The sequence below is a fragment of the Ictidomys tridecemlineatus genome, chromosome 2 (assembly GCF_052094955.1).
Source record: "Ictidomys tridecemlineatus isolate mIctTri1 chromosome 2, mIctTri1.hap1, whole genome shotgun sequence".
NCBI classification, from domain to species: Eukaryota; Metazoa; Chordata; class Mammalia; order Rodentia; family Sciuridae; genus Ictidomys; species Ictidomys tridecemlineatus.
Window position 1 is genome coordinate 74,157,090 of NC_135478.1, and position 15,255 is coordinate 74,172,344.

The following is a 15,255-nucleotide window of genomic DNA, read 5'->3' on the forward strand; positions in this document are numbered from 1 at the left end:
ATACCCAGGAGGTGGGCAGGGAGGATGTGACATTTATTCAGTAGGATAGGACTAGAATGATCAAAATAGGAACATCTTTAATGCTGGGCAATTTTAATATCATCTGTGGACTGTGACAAATGATCACTTTTTTTTTTTTTTTTTTGTAATACGGTTGAACCCAGGGGAGTTTTACCACAGGGCACACTCCATCACTGAGTTACATCCCCACTCTTTTACCCTTTTCATTGAGTCAGGGTCTAGCTAAGTTGCTGAGGGTCTTTGCTAAATTGCCCAGACAGGCCTCGAACGTGCAACCCAACTGCCCCAGCCTCCCACCTCAGCTTCCCAAATCACTGGGATTATAGGCATGCGCTACTGCACCAGGCCTCATATATACATTTTAAAAAGAAAAAATATATATATTTTAATCTTACCAGTAATAACCTCTCAAGAAATATTTTCCTAACTGTCCAACAATAGTAGAACAACAGATTCTAGGTACTCTTTTATTTCTTTGGGGTTCTTGTTTGCTTTAGGCTCTTTATTTCTAAAAAAAAAAATCACAATGACCCATTCTGTATTTGCCGTTTTCAATTACCATAACTACTATTTAGTATAATATCTTTCCAGAAAAGATGCTTAATTTTATTTATTTATTTATTTTTGGAATGGGATCTCGATCATTGCTCAGGTTGGCCTCAAACTCTTAGATGAGGGCTGGGGATGTGGCTCAAGCGGTAGCGTGCTCACCTGGCATGCGTGCGGCCCGGGTTCGATCCTCAGCACCACATACAAACAAAGATGTTGTGTCCGCCGAAAACTAAAAATAAATATTAAAAATTCTATCTCTCTCTCTCCTTCTCTCTCTCTCAGTCTCTCTTAAAAAAAAAAAAAAAAAACAACTCTTAGATGAAAGCAATTTTCCCACTTCAGCCTTCAGAGTAGCTGGGTCTTTAAGCAAACACCAATTTTCCCAGGTGGGTGCTCAATTTTTTTTTTTTTTTAAGTTGTCAATGGACCTTTATTTTTTTATTTTTTATGTGGTGCCGAGAATCAAACCCAGTGCTTCACACATGCTAGGCAAGTGCTCTACCAGAGCCACAATCCCAGGCCTGGATGTTCAATTTTAACACCAAGAAACCAGGTCTTTTTTTTTTTTTCTTATTCTTTTTGAAATGAGTCTTTTGAGTAATCAGCTTTATGAAAAATTCCTAATAGTGTCCTTCTTTTCCTTCATACACTAAGGGTCTCTCAATTTTCCACTCAAGGAGTCTGACTCCAGAGTCTCTTAGTTTCATTCTCATCTACTTTACATCACTTGTAACCAGCTCCTCACCTCACATCTTTGTGGAATGGGTTAGAAGACCCAGTTCTATCCCTGGCTGAAGATGACTCTGTAGACAAGGACCAGGTAAATGTTAAAACTGGCGCTTCAGACTCCTTTCTTTTTCTGCCTAATCTTACAGATAGGGAGATGAAGGTCCAGGAAGGAAAGTTTCTTGCCCAAAGTCATAAAACCAAGAAGAGAATCTCTCCCATCTCCTGACATTGTCATTGTTTCTTTACTGAATTGAGCAGTCTGTATATCTAACACCATGAGCAAGTTAGCCATATGATTTAAATATGTAGATGGTTGGTTACATGCAAATCTTTTTTTTTTTTTTTGCATGGCAAATCTTATGCATTAAGAAAAGCCAACACTGACAGTAATTTTGAACACCTACCCAATACTTTCAAATGAGTCATCTGATCAAATGTACAGGGTCCAGTCAGTTATAAAGAGAACCTTTGCTCCAGAGAAATCATGTGTCAAGACAAAACACTGAAAATAAACATTCTAAAAGTTCAAATCTGAATTGGAAATTCTGATACAAACTTCACCTTAGTTATAACCACTAGGATTACTCATCATTCACTATGATACTGTAACTTGACACTCCAACTATCCAAACTGTTACTAAGGCACACAGTGATAAAGCTTTTCTATGGCACAATAAAAATTATTTTTTTTCATTGAAAATGAATGTCAAGGAAATCCCTCCATACCTGGGATATACACAGGCAAGCACTATGCAAGCATTCTCCAGCTGTCTCAAGCTCCTGAGTCTTTAAGAAACTCTGCTTTGTGTACACTCTAAATCAAAAGAGAAAAGGACACATTTCTATGGAAATAATTATTGGCTCAGCCATTTCTTTATAGAAAAAAAAAATTTATTCAAATCAATAGTCTACTTGTTCTTTCATTTTATCCCTTTTTGTATTGGTTTGGCTACTTTATAACATACATATATTACTTTTATATCTTGTTTTTAATTATTTTTTTTTAATGACAATCATCCCTCAGTATCCACAGGGGATTGGTTCGAGGATCCCTGTGAAAACCAAAATCTGTGGATGCTCAAGTCACTTACATAAAATGGCCAAATATATGCTTACAACCTACCCACATCCTCCAGTATACTTTAAATCACCTTTAGATTACTTATACTAATTAATACAACAAAAATGCTACATAAGTAGTTGTTTCAGTATATAGTTTAGGCAACAATGACAAGGAAAAAAATTTGTACATGTTCAGTACAGATGAAATATTTTTTTCAAAATTTTTCCATTCCTGATTTGTTGAAGGAATGACTGAATAGTCTCTTTGGTGTCTCCTACACTGGCAAAATTAGTCACATCTCAAGTCTTTAGAAATGACTGCTAGTCTGTGAAGCCTGTAACTCTAATTTTATCTCAAGATTCATCCTCCTTAGTGACAGCAAATGTTGCTGAATTCTGCAACATTTAAAGGTTCTTGTATTTGTTGTAAACAAGAAACATTACCAATGCTTGAGATACTCTTTTCAACAAAATCATTTTTCCCCTGTACTCAAACTAGGCAGCGAACTTATGGAAATTTTACCTGGCTCCTCCTATACTATAAGATAAATTATGAAGGATATAAACAAATAAAGGTTTCCTGTATTTGAATGATCACAGGAATTCTACTTTGACCTGTGAACAGGCTAAACCTACCTGGAAACTGATTGGTTTCCTAGTCATCTCCAGGGTAGCTGCCCAAGAGTGAATTATGATGTTTCAAATTTATCCACTTAAAACTAAGACAATTAACCATCTTGCTAGAAATGCAAATTTTACTCAGCAATACACCGGATTATTCATGTCTGATGCGACGCAATTAACCAAGTCTCAAGAATAAAAGACATTAAGCCAGTATGGAGCTGACCTCCCAGCCGAAGGGGACACCGCCCCAACAGAACCAACGCCCGCAGCAAGCCTAGGGTTCGAGGTTCCCAGCCCTTGCTCCCCGCGCTGGGTATTCAGGATCCTGAAACAATGCTATCCCAGCCCAAGACAAGGTGCCAGGGTGACCAGACAGTGATTCCAGTATATCCTGGAGCATGCACAGAGCAAAAAGCGAGAGCAGCACCCATCCTCTTGTCTCAGAGGCGACGCGCTCCGAGGACCCAAAACCAGCTGAGACCCCACACCAGCCAGGACACCCTAAGGACCCGAGGGTCCACGGCACCGGATGCGGGTCAGGCCAGTAGCAGGGAAAGGGACCGCGCAGGCGCGCGACGGGTTGGGGGGGCCCCACGAGGGGGACGGCGCAGGCGCGAGGCCCGCCGGGGTCTGCGGGGCCGCCTGGGCCAGGCCGCGCGGGCGGCTTTGAGCTCTTGGACTGACCCGCCGGCGCACGCTGTGAGGGGACCTGTCCTGGCTCTTACCGCGCGGCACCGCCTTACTCGCTCCCTGGCTCCGGGCTGGGGCCGGGCGGCAAGCTCGCCCGGTGGCGCGGGCCCTGATCCGTTGAGTCCGGCCTCAGGGCAGCAGCCAACCCCGCGGCGCCGCTCGCCCGGCCCGCCCTCGGCCCGCCCCTTCTCCGCCCCTCACGGCCACCACCGCGGCCTGCGCAGACGCCGTACTGATCCCGTCCACGCCCCACCACCGCGCAGGCGCCAGTTGCCCCACCCACTCGCATCCATCTCGTCCCTAGGTAGCGCAGGCGCACTGCCCGTCGGCCATCATAAAATTACCTGCTGTTCTATTACCCACTCGTCAACTCTCAAACTGGGTATTTCCCGGGCAGGTGGACCAGTAGGTTCCTCTGGGTGCTTCTGGGTGATGCGTGCAGAGTTCGCAAATCCATGAGACTTTTCTCAGAAAATAAGTCCATCCTTCGTGCAGTAGAAATTTACAGTGTGCCAAGGACTGTGCTAGGTACGAATCACAAATCTTTTGCCCAAAGCCTACCCACTTGGCGCCACTGGTACATCAGGGAACACACAAAAAACGAGTCAACAACAATACTAAAAATAGGCTAAGCGGCCTGGGGTTATGGCTTAGTTACCTAGCACATGTGAGGCGCTGGGTTCGATACTCAGCACCAAAAGTATAAATAAATAAAGGTATTGTGGGGCTGGGGTTGTATCTCAGAGGTAGAGCGCTTGCCTAGCGTGCAAGCGGCACTGGGTTCGACCTCAGCACCACATAAATATAAAATAAAGATATTGTGTCCAAATGACTGAAAAAAAATATTTTTAAAAACTGAAAATAAAAGATAGGCTAAATGTACTTTATCAAGGAAAGGCAGTTCTAATACGTCCCAAGTGGACCTATTGCAAGAAGTTTTTTCCTTTGATAGTTAGAACCACAATAGGTTTTTCTTTTATCTACGTTATCAAGTTCCTAGGTAGAACACAACTTGGTCAGATATATTTTTACTACATTGCTGGACTATTTGCTATTTTATTTAGTGTTCTTTGCCTGTATGTACATAAAAGATTGACCTATCGTTTGCTTTCTTGAAGTGGGTGTTTTGATATTAAGCTTATAGAAATTCTCAGTGAGTTCGTTTGAGTCCTTTTTCTGATTCATTTGGAAGATTATGAATAAGAGCAGGAGAGTTTTGTTTGTTTTTTATGGAGCTATGGATCAAACCCAGGGCCTATTCGTGCTAGGCAAGTCTACCATTGAGCCACACACCTAATCCAAAAGCAGGGTTTTATGTTTTTCCTAATATTTGCTAATTGTCCAGGCATGGTATTCTTCTTTGGCTTTGCATTTTGTGAGATTTTTGAGGGAATGGAATTCAGATTTTAATCTAAACATTCAATTTCTTTAACAGCTCTACTCTCTAGACAGACTATTTCTTCCTGTGTCTTCTTTTGCTGCTTTTTTGTTTGTTTGTTTGTTTTCAGGAATGTATCTGCTTTCTTGCTTTAAAAATCATTGGCATAGGGACCGGGGTTGTGGTTCAGCGGTAGAGTGCTCACCTCGCACGTGCAAGGCCCTGGGTTTAATCCTCAGCACCACATACAATAATAAATAAATAAATAATAAAGATAAAATTTAAAAAAAAAAAAAAATCATTGGCATAAGTTATTTAAAAATCAAGTGGTTTTTGTTTTGATTTTTTAAATGTATCTGAAGATACTTGAAATACATTTACATATTTCAAGTTCAGAAAGCACATCTCAATCCTATCATTCTTGTAGTTCCCCAGATGCAGCTAACTATAGTGTCTTAGTATCTTTCTAGTAATGCTTTATGAGTATAAACAAATATCCAAATAAACGGATATGTTTTTTTGCTTTTTTTTAACAGAAATGGTACTATACTATATTTACTGAATTGTAATTTGTGTATGGGGGGGTATTTGGGATTAAACTCAGGGGTGGTCTACCACTGAGCTACATTACAAACCTCTTTTAAATGATTTTTATTTTGAGACAGAGTCTCACTAAGTTGCTGAGGCTGGCCTCAAACTTGCAACCTTCCTGCCTCAACTTCCTGAGTCACTCTGCACCCACCTGTACCTTTTCTTTCTTTCTTTCTTTTTTATTTATAGATGGACACAATACTTTTATTTTATTTATTTATTTTTATGTGATGCTGAGGACTGAACTCAGTGCCTCATGCATGCAAGGCAAGCACTCCCCCACTGAGCTACAACCCAAACCCTGTACCTTTCTTTTAAAGACAAATATCTGATATTTCTTGTGAGATTTTTCAGGGTACAGAATTCAGATTTTAATCTAAGCATTCAATTCTTTAATAGTTGTAAGTCTAGACAGACTATTTCTGTGTTCACATTAGCAAAAGGCTAAGGTTGTGGTCTGGAGAGACAGCCAGCAGCAGATATCAGTTCTGGCCCCATTATTTACTAGGTGTCTGCCTTTGCATCCCAGTTTTCTCATCTACAAAATGGGTGTTTTATGAGTTGGTGTGAGGATTCAGTAGAATAATACATGGAGAGGTCTTGGCCACCACACTGAAGATGCTGATAAGTATAATTGGTCATTGATGCTGCACCTGTTTAGGCATGTATAGCTCAAAAACCATTCAACATATGTTGCATCATTTTGTTCTTATATCAGCCCTGTAAGAATTTTGCATGAGAGCAGAATTGAGATTTAAAGAGGTTATTTCACTTGTTCAAGACTACTCAGCTAGAAATAAAATATGACTATCTGGTCCTAAAGCTGCAGTGATTGATGCTCACCATACTATAGAATTCAAGTTCCCAGCCTGGTGGGGGAGGCTCTGGTCCCCACACCCACCTCTGCATGTGTAGCTGTTTCTTGCTCTTCTAGAACCTCACCTTCCCTTTATTCTGTGAGGATGCATTTGCCTTCGCTTCCTTGCTCTTTCTCATGGTATCCAATGTCCCTGATTTGCCTTCTCCTCATGGAAACAAACCTTCCTCACATGCCTTCTCCTCCAAGAATCCCACTGACTCCTCCAGGACATGTTAGTAGCAGTTTCACCCAGCATAATACCAAGATATTCTGCTACCACAGCCAAAGAATGCACTAAGAGTCTGGGAACTTGGTTGAAGCCATCTCTGCACCCTCTCAGCCCTAACTACAAAGTCTGGTCACCGAATTCCAGCATGAGATTGCTGCTCACAAATGTCTGCTCAGCAACCTTCCTCCACCCCTCCATTCTAGTAGAAAATCTATTAGAGTGGGTTTTGCTCATTAAAAGCAATATATAAGAATGTTCATAGAATTTTTTTTTCCTTACAACAAGATCTCACAATGTTGCCCAGGCTGGTCTTGAAATCCTGGACTCAAGTGAGCCTCCTGCCTCCCCACCCCAAGTGCTAGGTAGGACTACAGGGACTGCTGCTCCTGCCCTGTCTACTACATCCAGATAGATGCTTAATTTTAATGTTGGATGGTAGATTTTCTTTCTTTTTCTTTGGGATATGCTATGAGATATTTTCTAGGAAGACTGACCTCATGGCATACACCAGATAGGGAAGGTAACCCTAGCAGTTAGGAACCTGCTCATGATCTGGGTATCAGAGAGTCTGAGAAGCTGAGATGGTGATGGGGTCAGAGGTGAATGATCTGAGGGTGAGGTATAGAATCATCCAAACTCCATGCCACTCTGTGACGGGGCCTCAGTACTGACATCTGGGTTGTCCCATTGTTCTCACTTAAACCTTGCCCCCCTTCTTTGATCATCCTCCTGAGCTTGCTAGGACTAGAGGAACAAAAAGATCAGACATTTGAGGCAGATGCTGGGCAAAAGCCATGAGAGAACCTGATGATGGGCCTGGTCCTAGAGAAGCAAGTGGCCAACTCCATGAGCAAAGGACCATCTATCTATTCATGTGTGAGCCTTTCATAGGGCCTAGCCTCCAAGTTCCATGTCATGGATGCTGCCATGACCTTTATTTATGGATTAAGATTGCCCAGCATGGTACACGCCTGTAATTCCACAGGCTCAGGAGTCTGAGGCAGGAGGATCATGAGTTAAAAGCCAGCCTCAGAAATTTAACAAGGCCCTAAGCAACTCAGTGAGTTCCTATCTCTAAATAAAATACAAAAAAAAAGGGGGCTGGAGATGTGGATAAGTGGCTAAACACCCCTGAGTTCGATCCCCAATATCCCCCCCCCAAAAAAAAATTTCCCAGAACTTCTCTCCTGTTTGGCCCTGACACTCCTGCCCTGCCATCTCATCCCTGAGATGGGCCAAGCTTTGCAACCTGGGGCCCCCATGAGTTCAGTGCCTCTCGTTTCTCAATGACCTGTTAAACTGATTCTGAGCACCACAGCCTGAAGTCCATCCTGATCACTGACTGCCCTTCTTGGGCCCAGCTGCCTCCATCTGTATCACAGCTAAAGGAGCCAGAACCAGCGGGGCTGCAGGCCAAGTTTTAATCTGAAAACAACTGCTCTCAACTATTAGAAAGTGATCAGCTCTGACTGCCAGAACATGGGGCTTGGTATTCTTGACTCACTTCTCTTAGAGCCAGATTAGCTCTAGGTCTTAGGAAATGTGCATCTGTCAGCCAAGAGAGGATGTTTCTGCAAACATAGACAAGCTGTTTACCTTCTACAGCGATACCTGGATACCCCACATACCTGATAATTGTGACTTGAAACGTGGGAGGCTCCTTGAGATGTCCAGCAGGCTGCAAACCTACACAGAGGAAGAACAGAAAAGAAAATCCAACTGTGCCTGGTGGCACATGCCTGAATCCTAGAAGCTCAGAAGGCTGAGGCAGGAGGATCTCCAGTTCAAAGCCAGCCTCAGCAAAAGTGAGCCACTAGCAACTCAGTGAGATCCTGTCTCTAAATAAAATACAAAATAGGGTGGGGATGTGGCTCAGTGCCCCTGAGTTCAATCCCTGGTTTTCACCCTGACCCTCCCCCCCCAAAAAAAAAGAAGAAAAGAAAATTATTCAGGTTAGCGCATCTATCCACCTCATGGCCAAAAGAGATCAGAGATCTTCAGACTCTATCATTTCACAGTTAAGCAAACGAAAGCCAGAGATAAGGAAATAGCCAGTGCTTCCCATGTGCCAGTTTCATGATTCCCCAAAACTTAATTCAAATTCCCACTGAGACAGTGAGTATGTTCCTTGACTTCTCTGTGCCTCCAGTTCTTCCTATGAACAATGGTTATGATCCTAGACATGTCAGGAATGTTGGGGAACTAACTAATAGGTCCTCACTCTATTGATGTGTCCCCTGCACACCATGCTTCTCTTTGTTTAAATATTTTTTTGATGTTTGATGTACCTTTATTTTATTCATTTATTTTATGTGGTGCTGAGAATCAAACTGATGCTTAGCAAGTACTCTACCACTGAGCCACAAACCCAGCCATCCGTGCTTCTCTTTAAAACACTTTGCACACAGCAAATACATAGCTAATGTCCTGTAATGATGGATTTACTGTCTGTCTACCTGAAGACTGGACATGGCATGAGGTTAGGGCTTAGGAAATTCCTTTTATCCTTTCTTAAGGTTCAGACCCTCATCTATAGAAAGGAATAAACTTTTTCCAGCCTTCTAATTCTATTCCACCCAGTACTAGTATGATTTTATGACATATAATAAGAATTTCATATTTTGGTCTTCATCCCTATTCCTGGTCCACAGTTCTGAATTTACCCTTTAAATCTTCAAAAGTGATATCCTTCAAAAGTGATATCATTATGCTAATGAGATGACCAGGAACTCCTTGATAGCTCAAGATGGGCTGGATGCCACAGGACTCAACTATGCTTAGAGTGTTGGAACTTCCAGCACCACTCTTAGACCTCCAGGAAGAGCAGAGGGCTAAAGGTTGAACTGATTATCAGAGGCTAATAACTAAACCAATCATGCTTCAGAATAAAGCCTCCATAAAAATTTTAGAAAGGTGGGTTGTGAGATGCTCTGGCTTGCTAAATACTTGTGAGTTAGCTCACCCCAAGAGAGCATGGAAGCTCTGAACTACCCTCTGAGGCCCTACCCTGTGTATCTCTTCTATCTGTCTGTTCCTGAGTTCCTTTATAATAAAGGATTCTTCATCATCATCATCATCATCATCATCATCATCATCATCCATGGCAAGTGTTTTCATGAATTCTATGATACAATCTAGCCAGTTACCCAATCTAAGAAGGGGTTGTGGAAACCTCAATTTGTAGCTAAGTGTTAAAGAGTTTGAATCTTGAATGTCCCCCAAAGGCCAGTGTTTAAAGGATTGGTTCCCAGGTTGGTACTATTTGACGGAGGCAGAATCTATATTAGGTGGACCTAGTAGGAGGTCAACAGGTCATTTTGGGTGTGCCCTCCAAGGAGATGGTGGATGTTTATTCTTTCCTCTTCCTTTCTCTTTGCTCCCTGGTTTATGGTGAAAGTAGTTTTGCTGTACTGTGCACTCCTGCCATGATGTGCTGTCTCACCACAGGCCCAAAATAACAGGGTCAACCAATCATATACTGAAACCTCTAAAACTGTGAGCCAATAGCAACAATAATCTTTTGATGATATATTTCATTAAGATCAAATTTGAACTAATAGGCAAATAGGAAGGATGATAAGTACATCATCCTGATTTGAACCTGTTATAGATTGAGATTTAGAATGCACCCAGAGGCATTCTATATGCCTCTGAGGTCATTTAAATGTTGAAGGCTTGATTCCCAATGTTCAGAGGTAGGGCTTTTGGAATTGGATCATGAGGATGCTAATAACCTCATCAATGGATTAACCCATTGAAGCATTTATAACTATTGGGAATTGGTGGGGACTGTAGGAGGTGGGGCCTTCTTGAAGGGAGGGGGTCCTTGGGGGCACACCTTCTGGGACTATATTTTGTTCCCAGTCTCTGTCTCTCTCTCCTTCCTGGCCACCATGAAGTAAGTAGCTGCACTTTACTACACACTCCCAGCCACAATGTTCTGCCTCACCTCAGGGCCAAGGTAAATGAAACCAAGTGACTCTGGACTGAAACATCTGAAACACTCAGCCAAAATAAATCTTTCCTACTCTTAAGTTGATTTTTTTCAGATATTTTGTCACATCAACAAAAAGTTGACTAACACAGAACCCAAAGTACATAAATAAAATGACACTGTATTCATAGGAAAACCTAAAGGCAGTTCAGAGATGATCTGAAATAAAGAAAGACAAGCTAATTTTAAATCCTTCACCAGGCCATGTCAGTTATAGCAGCCAGAGGAAGGAGAGGGGACAAGGATGGGGAGAGACACTGACATCAGAGGTGATCAAGGCTAGAGTTGCTGTTGGTTTGACCCCACAGGGTCTTGAACTACCAGCCCAAACGAGGCTGTCCTGGGCATAAAGGAAAGGGCAGCAGGGGTGAGCCTGCAAAGACAAGTGAGGGGTCAAGAGAGAGCTGTGTCTCTGTTTTCTTATACTTTCTCCTTTCTAAATTTTTCCTTATAGTGCTCAGCATTGAGCCCAGGGTTTTGTGCATGCTAGTCAAGTGCTCTAGCACTGAAATATGCCCCCAGCCCCCTCTAATGCTTTCTCATGGCTTGCATGACTGAACAGAAGTCTGTTTTGGTTGGTCTGACTGGTATCCCAAGTCCCTATGGGGCCAAGCCAACAGCAACTGCAGCCTTGACTACATCTTCTGTCGATACCTCTTCCCAAACTAGTCCCCTCTCCTGCCTCTGATTAAGCAGAGTGTGTTTGTGAAGCAAAGAAGGGATGCACCTGTCAGTGAGGGGACCAGGACTAAAAAAGGTGTAGACATAGAATTTCTGCAGATGATAAACGAGGAGACATAGGAGAAGGCATTCTCTGCTTTCTCAGGGCCTCTCATGAGCAAGGGTGGTGATGCAGGAGGGACTGGAAGACAGTGGCCAAAGTCCCCAGATGGAGTGAGCCCTCTTCTGTGTCCAGCACTGTGGTGAACCCCTACCAAGTGCTGAGTGACCTATGTGTATGTGTCCCTGGCCCCTACCCTAGCCCATTAAGCCATTAAGCCTCTGTCCTAGAATGCACTGGGGAACTGATGGGTGTTTGTCTGGAACAGGAATACATTTAAAAGTGGGAGCTACAGAGCTGGGATCTGCCCTGATTTCTTGACTTACTAGCTGGCATGACAGTACTAGTTTCCAGTGGCTGCCTTAGAAAATTGCCATAAACTGGGAAGCTTATAACAAACAGAAATTTCTTCTCTCAACAGTTCTGGAGGCCAGAAGTCCAAATCAAGGTGTCAGCAGGGCGGTTTCCTTCTGGAGGTTCTGAGAGGATATCTGTCTGTGCCCACTCTCCCTCCACTTTTTCACCCCTTTTGCAGTAGTGGGGATTGAGCCTAGTCTCAAGCATGCTAGGCAAACACTCTACCACTGAGCTATACTTTCAACTTCAGTTCTTTCAATTCTTTTTAATATTTGCCTACTTATTTATTTAGATACTGGGATTGAACCCAGGGCCTCAATATACTAGGTAAGTGCTGTATCACTGAATTACTTCCCCGGCCCTTTTTATTTTGAGTCAAGGTCTCACTAAGTTTCTGAGTCTGACCTCAAACTTGCAATCCTCATGCCTCAGCTTCTCCAGAAGCTGGAATTATATGAACCACCACGTGCTGCTAGATATTCCTCTCTCTTCATTTCTGGTGGCTGCCTGTGACTCTTTTTTTTTTTAATGTTTATTTTTTAGGTATAAATGGACACAACACAATGTCTCTTTATTTTTATATGGTGCTGAGGATCGAACCCAGGTCCTGCCGGTGCTAAGCGAGCACTCTACCGCTGAGCCACAATCCCAACCCCTGCCTGTGACTCTTTTTTTTTTTTTTTTTTAAAGAGAGAGTGAGAGAGGAGAGAGAATTTTTAATATTTATTTCTTAGTTCTCGGCGGACACAACATCTTTGTTGGTATGTGGTGCTGAGGATCGAACCCGGGCCGCATGCATGCCAGGCAAGCGAGCTACCGCTTGAGCCACATCCCCAGCCCCTGCCTGTGACTCTTAATAGGCCTTGGTTTATAGACAGTTTGCTCTGATCTCTGCCTCTATCTTCACATGGTGTTCTTGGATGTCTCTGGGTCTTCTCCTCTTTTTATTTTTTTCTCGTATAAGGTCACTTGTCATTAAATTTAAAGCTCTCCCTAATCTAGGATGATCTCATTTTAAGATCTTTATCTTAGCCAGGCGCGGTGGCACATGCCTATAATCCCAGCCACTTGGAAGGCTGAGATAGGCGAATTGCAAGTTCAGATCCAGCCTCAGCAACAGCAAGGCACTAAGTAACTCAGTGAGACCCTGTCTCTAAATAAAATACAAAATAGGGCTAGGAATGTGGTTCAGTGGTTGAGTACCCCTGAGTTCAATCTCTGGTACCAAAAAAAAAAAAAAAAAGGATCTTTACCTTAATTATAATGGTAGACATTTATTCTAAACAAGGGCACATTTTGGGGTGCCAGTTGAATATAATGGGGGGTACAGTTAAAAAGTCACATTCCCAGCTAGATGCAATGGGGCATGCCTATAATTCCAATGTCTTAGGAAGCTGAGGCAGAAAGATCACAAGAAGTTCAAAGCCAACCTCACCAATTTAGTGAGGCCCTAAGCAAGTTAGTGAGACCCTGTCTCTAATAAAATGTAAAAACAGCTGGTGATGTGCCTTAATAGTTAAGTGCCTCTGGGTTCAATCTCCAGTACCAAAAAAGGAAAAATGAGTTACATTCCCTTTCAAAGTCCTTGTTCTGTCTGGGGTGCTTTCACAAGGGGCATCAGAGGATATGATAGCCATGACATTTGGTCCATCTGGGACAGGCATGTGACATATTTGAGCATCTGTAAAAGTGGTAGCCACGTGGCCATCAGGCCCAAAGGCTGCAATGCATGCCTCTTGACAGCATGAGCTGGGCCATCCAAAAGGCAGCCTTCTTTCTCAGAAGTTGCTCTATCATCATGCATTAATAAATCTTCATTTGCATCTGGGGCTGTAGCTCAGCGGTAGACACCTGCTTAGCATGTATGAGGCCTGGGTTCAATCCCCAGCACCACAAAAGTGAAAAGGAGGAATCCTTGGTTATTGTCAAAATCATAGAATCAGAAAGTAGGATGTTGGATACTAGGGGACTGTGGGGGATGGGGAGTTATTTTTTAATGAGTGTCAAAGACAAAATTTAAAGATCCTAATTGCTCTTATTTTAAATTCTAGAATTGCACAATACCCTATTACATAAAATAGGATGGTTTGGGTTTTTTTTTTTTCTTGTTTTGCTTTTTGGTACCAGGTATTATTAACCACTGAGCCACATCTCCAGCCCTTTTTCTATTTTTACTTAGAGACAGGGTCTTGCTAAGTTGCTTAGGCCCTTGCTAAGTTGCTGAGGCTGGTTTTGAATTTGTGATCTTCCTATCTCAGCCTCCCAAGCCACTGGGATTACAGGCATGTGCTGTGCCACCATGCCTAGCAAGGATGATGGTTTTGGTAATCTAAGACTAGGAGTTTGGTTTTGTGAACAAAGAGAAGTTGAAGAAAGCAGAAACAACTGGGCACAGTGGCCCAAGCTTGTAATCCCAGCAGCTTGGGAGCCTGATTTCAAAGCCAGCTTCAGCAAAGGCGAGGTGCTAAACAAATTAGTGAGACCCTGTCTCTAAATAAAATACAAAATAGGGAAGGGGATGTGGCTCAGTGGTTGAGTGTCCCTGAGTTCAATCCTGGTACCAAAAAAAAAAAAAAAAGCAGAAACAAAGAACAAAAAGATTGGAGGGGCTGGGTATCTAGCTTAGTGATAGAGCATATAATAGTTGGCATGAGCAATGCAGTCTGTCCCCAGCACCACCCACCAAAAGTGGATGGATTCTTTCAAAAATATTTTCTTTGTAAGGAATAAAGTAAAAGGGACTTGTTCCCACTTTTATCAGTGCTTGGGATTAAATCCAGGGCCTTGCACATGCAAAGCACACATTCTACCTACCACCGAACTACATCTCCAGCCTGACTTTTTTTCTTTTTTTAAATACTAGCAAAACTGGCTTGCTTGGAGGTTTACATATAATCTCTCATTCTCAGGACTTATCAGAAGATCACATACACAACTTAGTTTTGACTGGGTGACATGGAACCTTAGCATGGGTGACTCCATTTTGGTTTGATCTATTGGGCTTAGTGTAGGAACTTAGTCCAAATGCATGCATGGCCTCTTATAATTTTATTTAACATGGGGATAGAGTTCCAGTTTCACAAGGTGAAAGAGTTCCAGGGATGTATGGTGGTAATGGTTGTATAGCATAATGATTATATTTAATACTACTGAACTATATATTTAGAAATGGTCAAGATAGAGCTGAGGCTGCCAATTGGTGGTAGAACACTTGTCTAGTATGTGCAAAGCCCAGGGTTCAATCCACAGCTCCCTTCTCCCTGCAAAAAGGTTAAAGTGGTAAGTTTTATGTGTATTTTATTACAATAAAAAAAAATCAGGGGAGCTATATGCCATGGCACATGCCTATAATGCCAGCCACTCAAGAGGCTGAGGCAGAAGGATCACA

At 42.6% G+C, this 15,255-nt stretch overlaps 1 protein-coding gene across 4 annotated transcripts in view; it reads right to left on the reverse strand.

Annotated features, from left to right (window-relative positions):
* Positions 1–3,871, reverse strand: part of Specc1l (sperm antigen with calponin homology and coiled-coil domains 1 like) — a 144,585-nt gene extending 140,714 nt beyond the window's left edge. The window contains exons 1-2 of one of the 4 annotated variants that reach the window (XM_021732631.3): positions 3,714–3,871; positions 2,029–2,116 (exon numbers count right to left, since the gene is read on the reverse strand). The gene's annotated coding sequence lies outside the window, so the exon portion shown is untranslated. Of the gene's footprint in view, positions 1–2,028; positions 2,117–3,211; positions 3,544–3,713 lie in introns of those variants that run through there. The other 3 variants (XM_013362492.4, XM_005334446.5, XM_021732632.3) reach the window with 3 other exon arrangements.
* Positions 3,872–15,255: the final 11,384 nt, after the last annotated feature.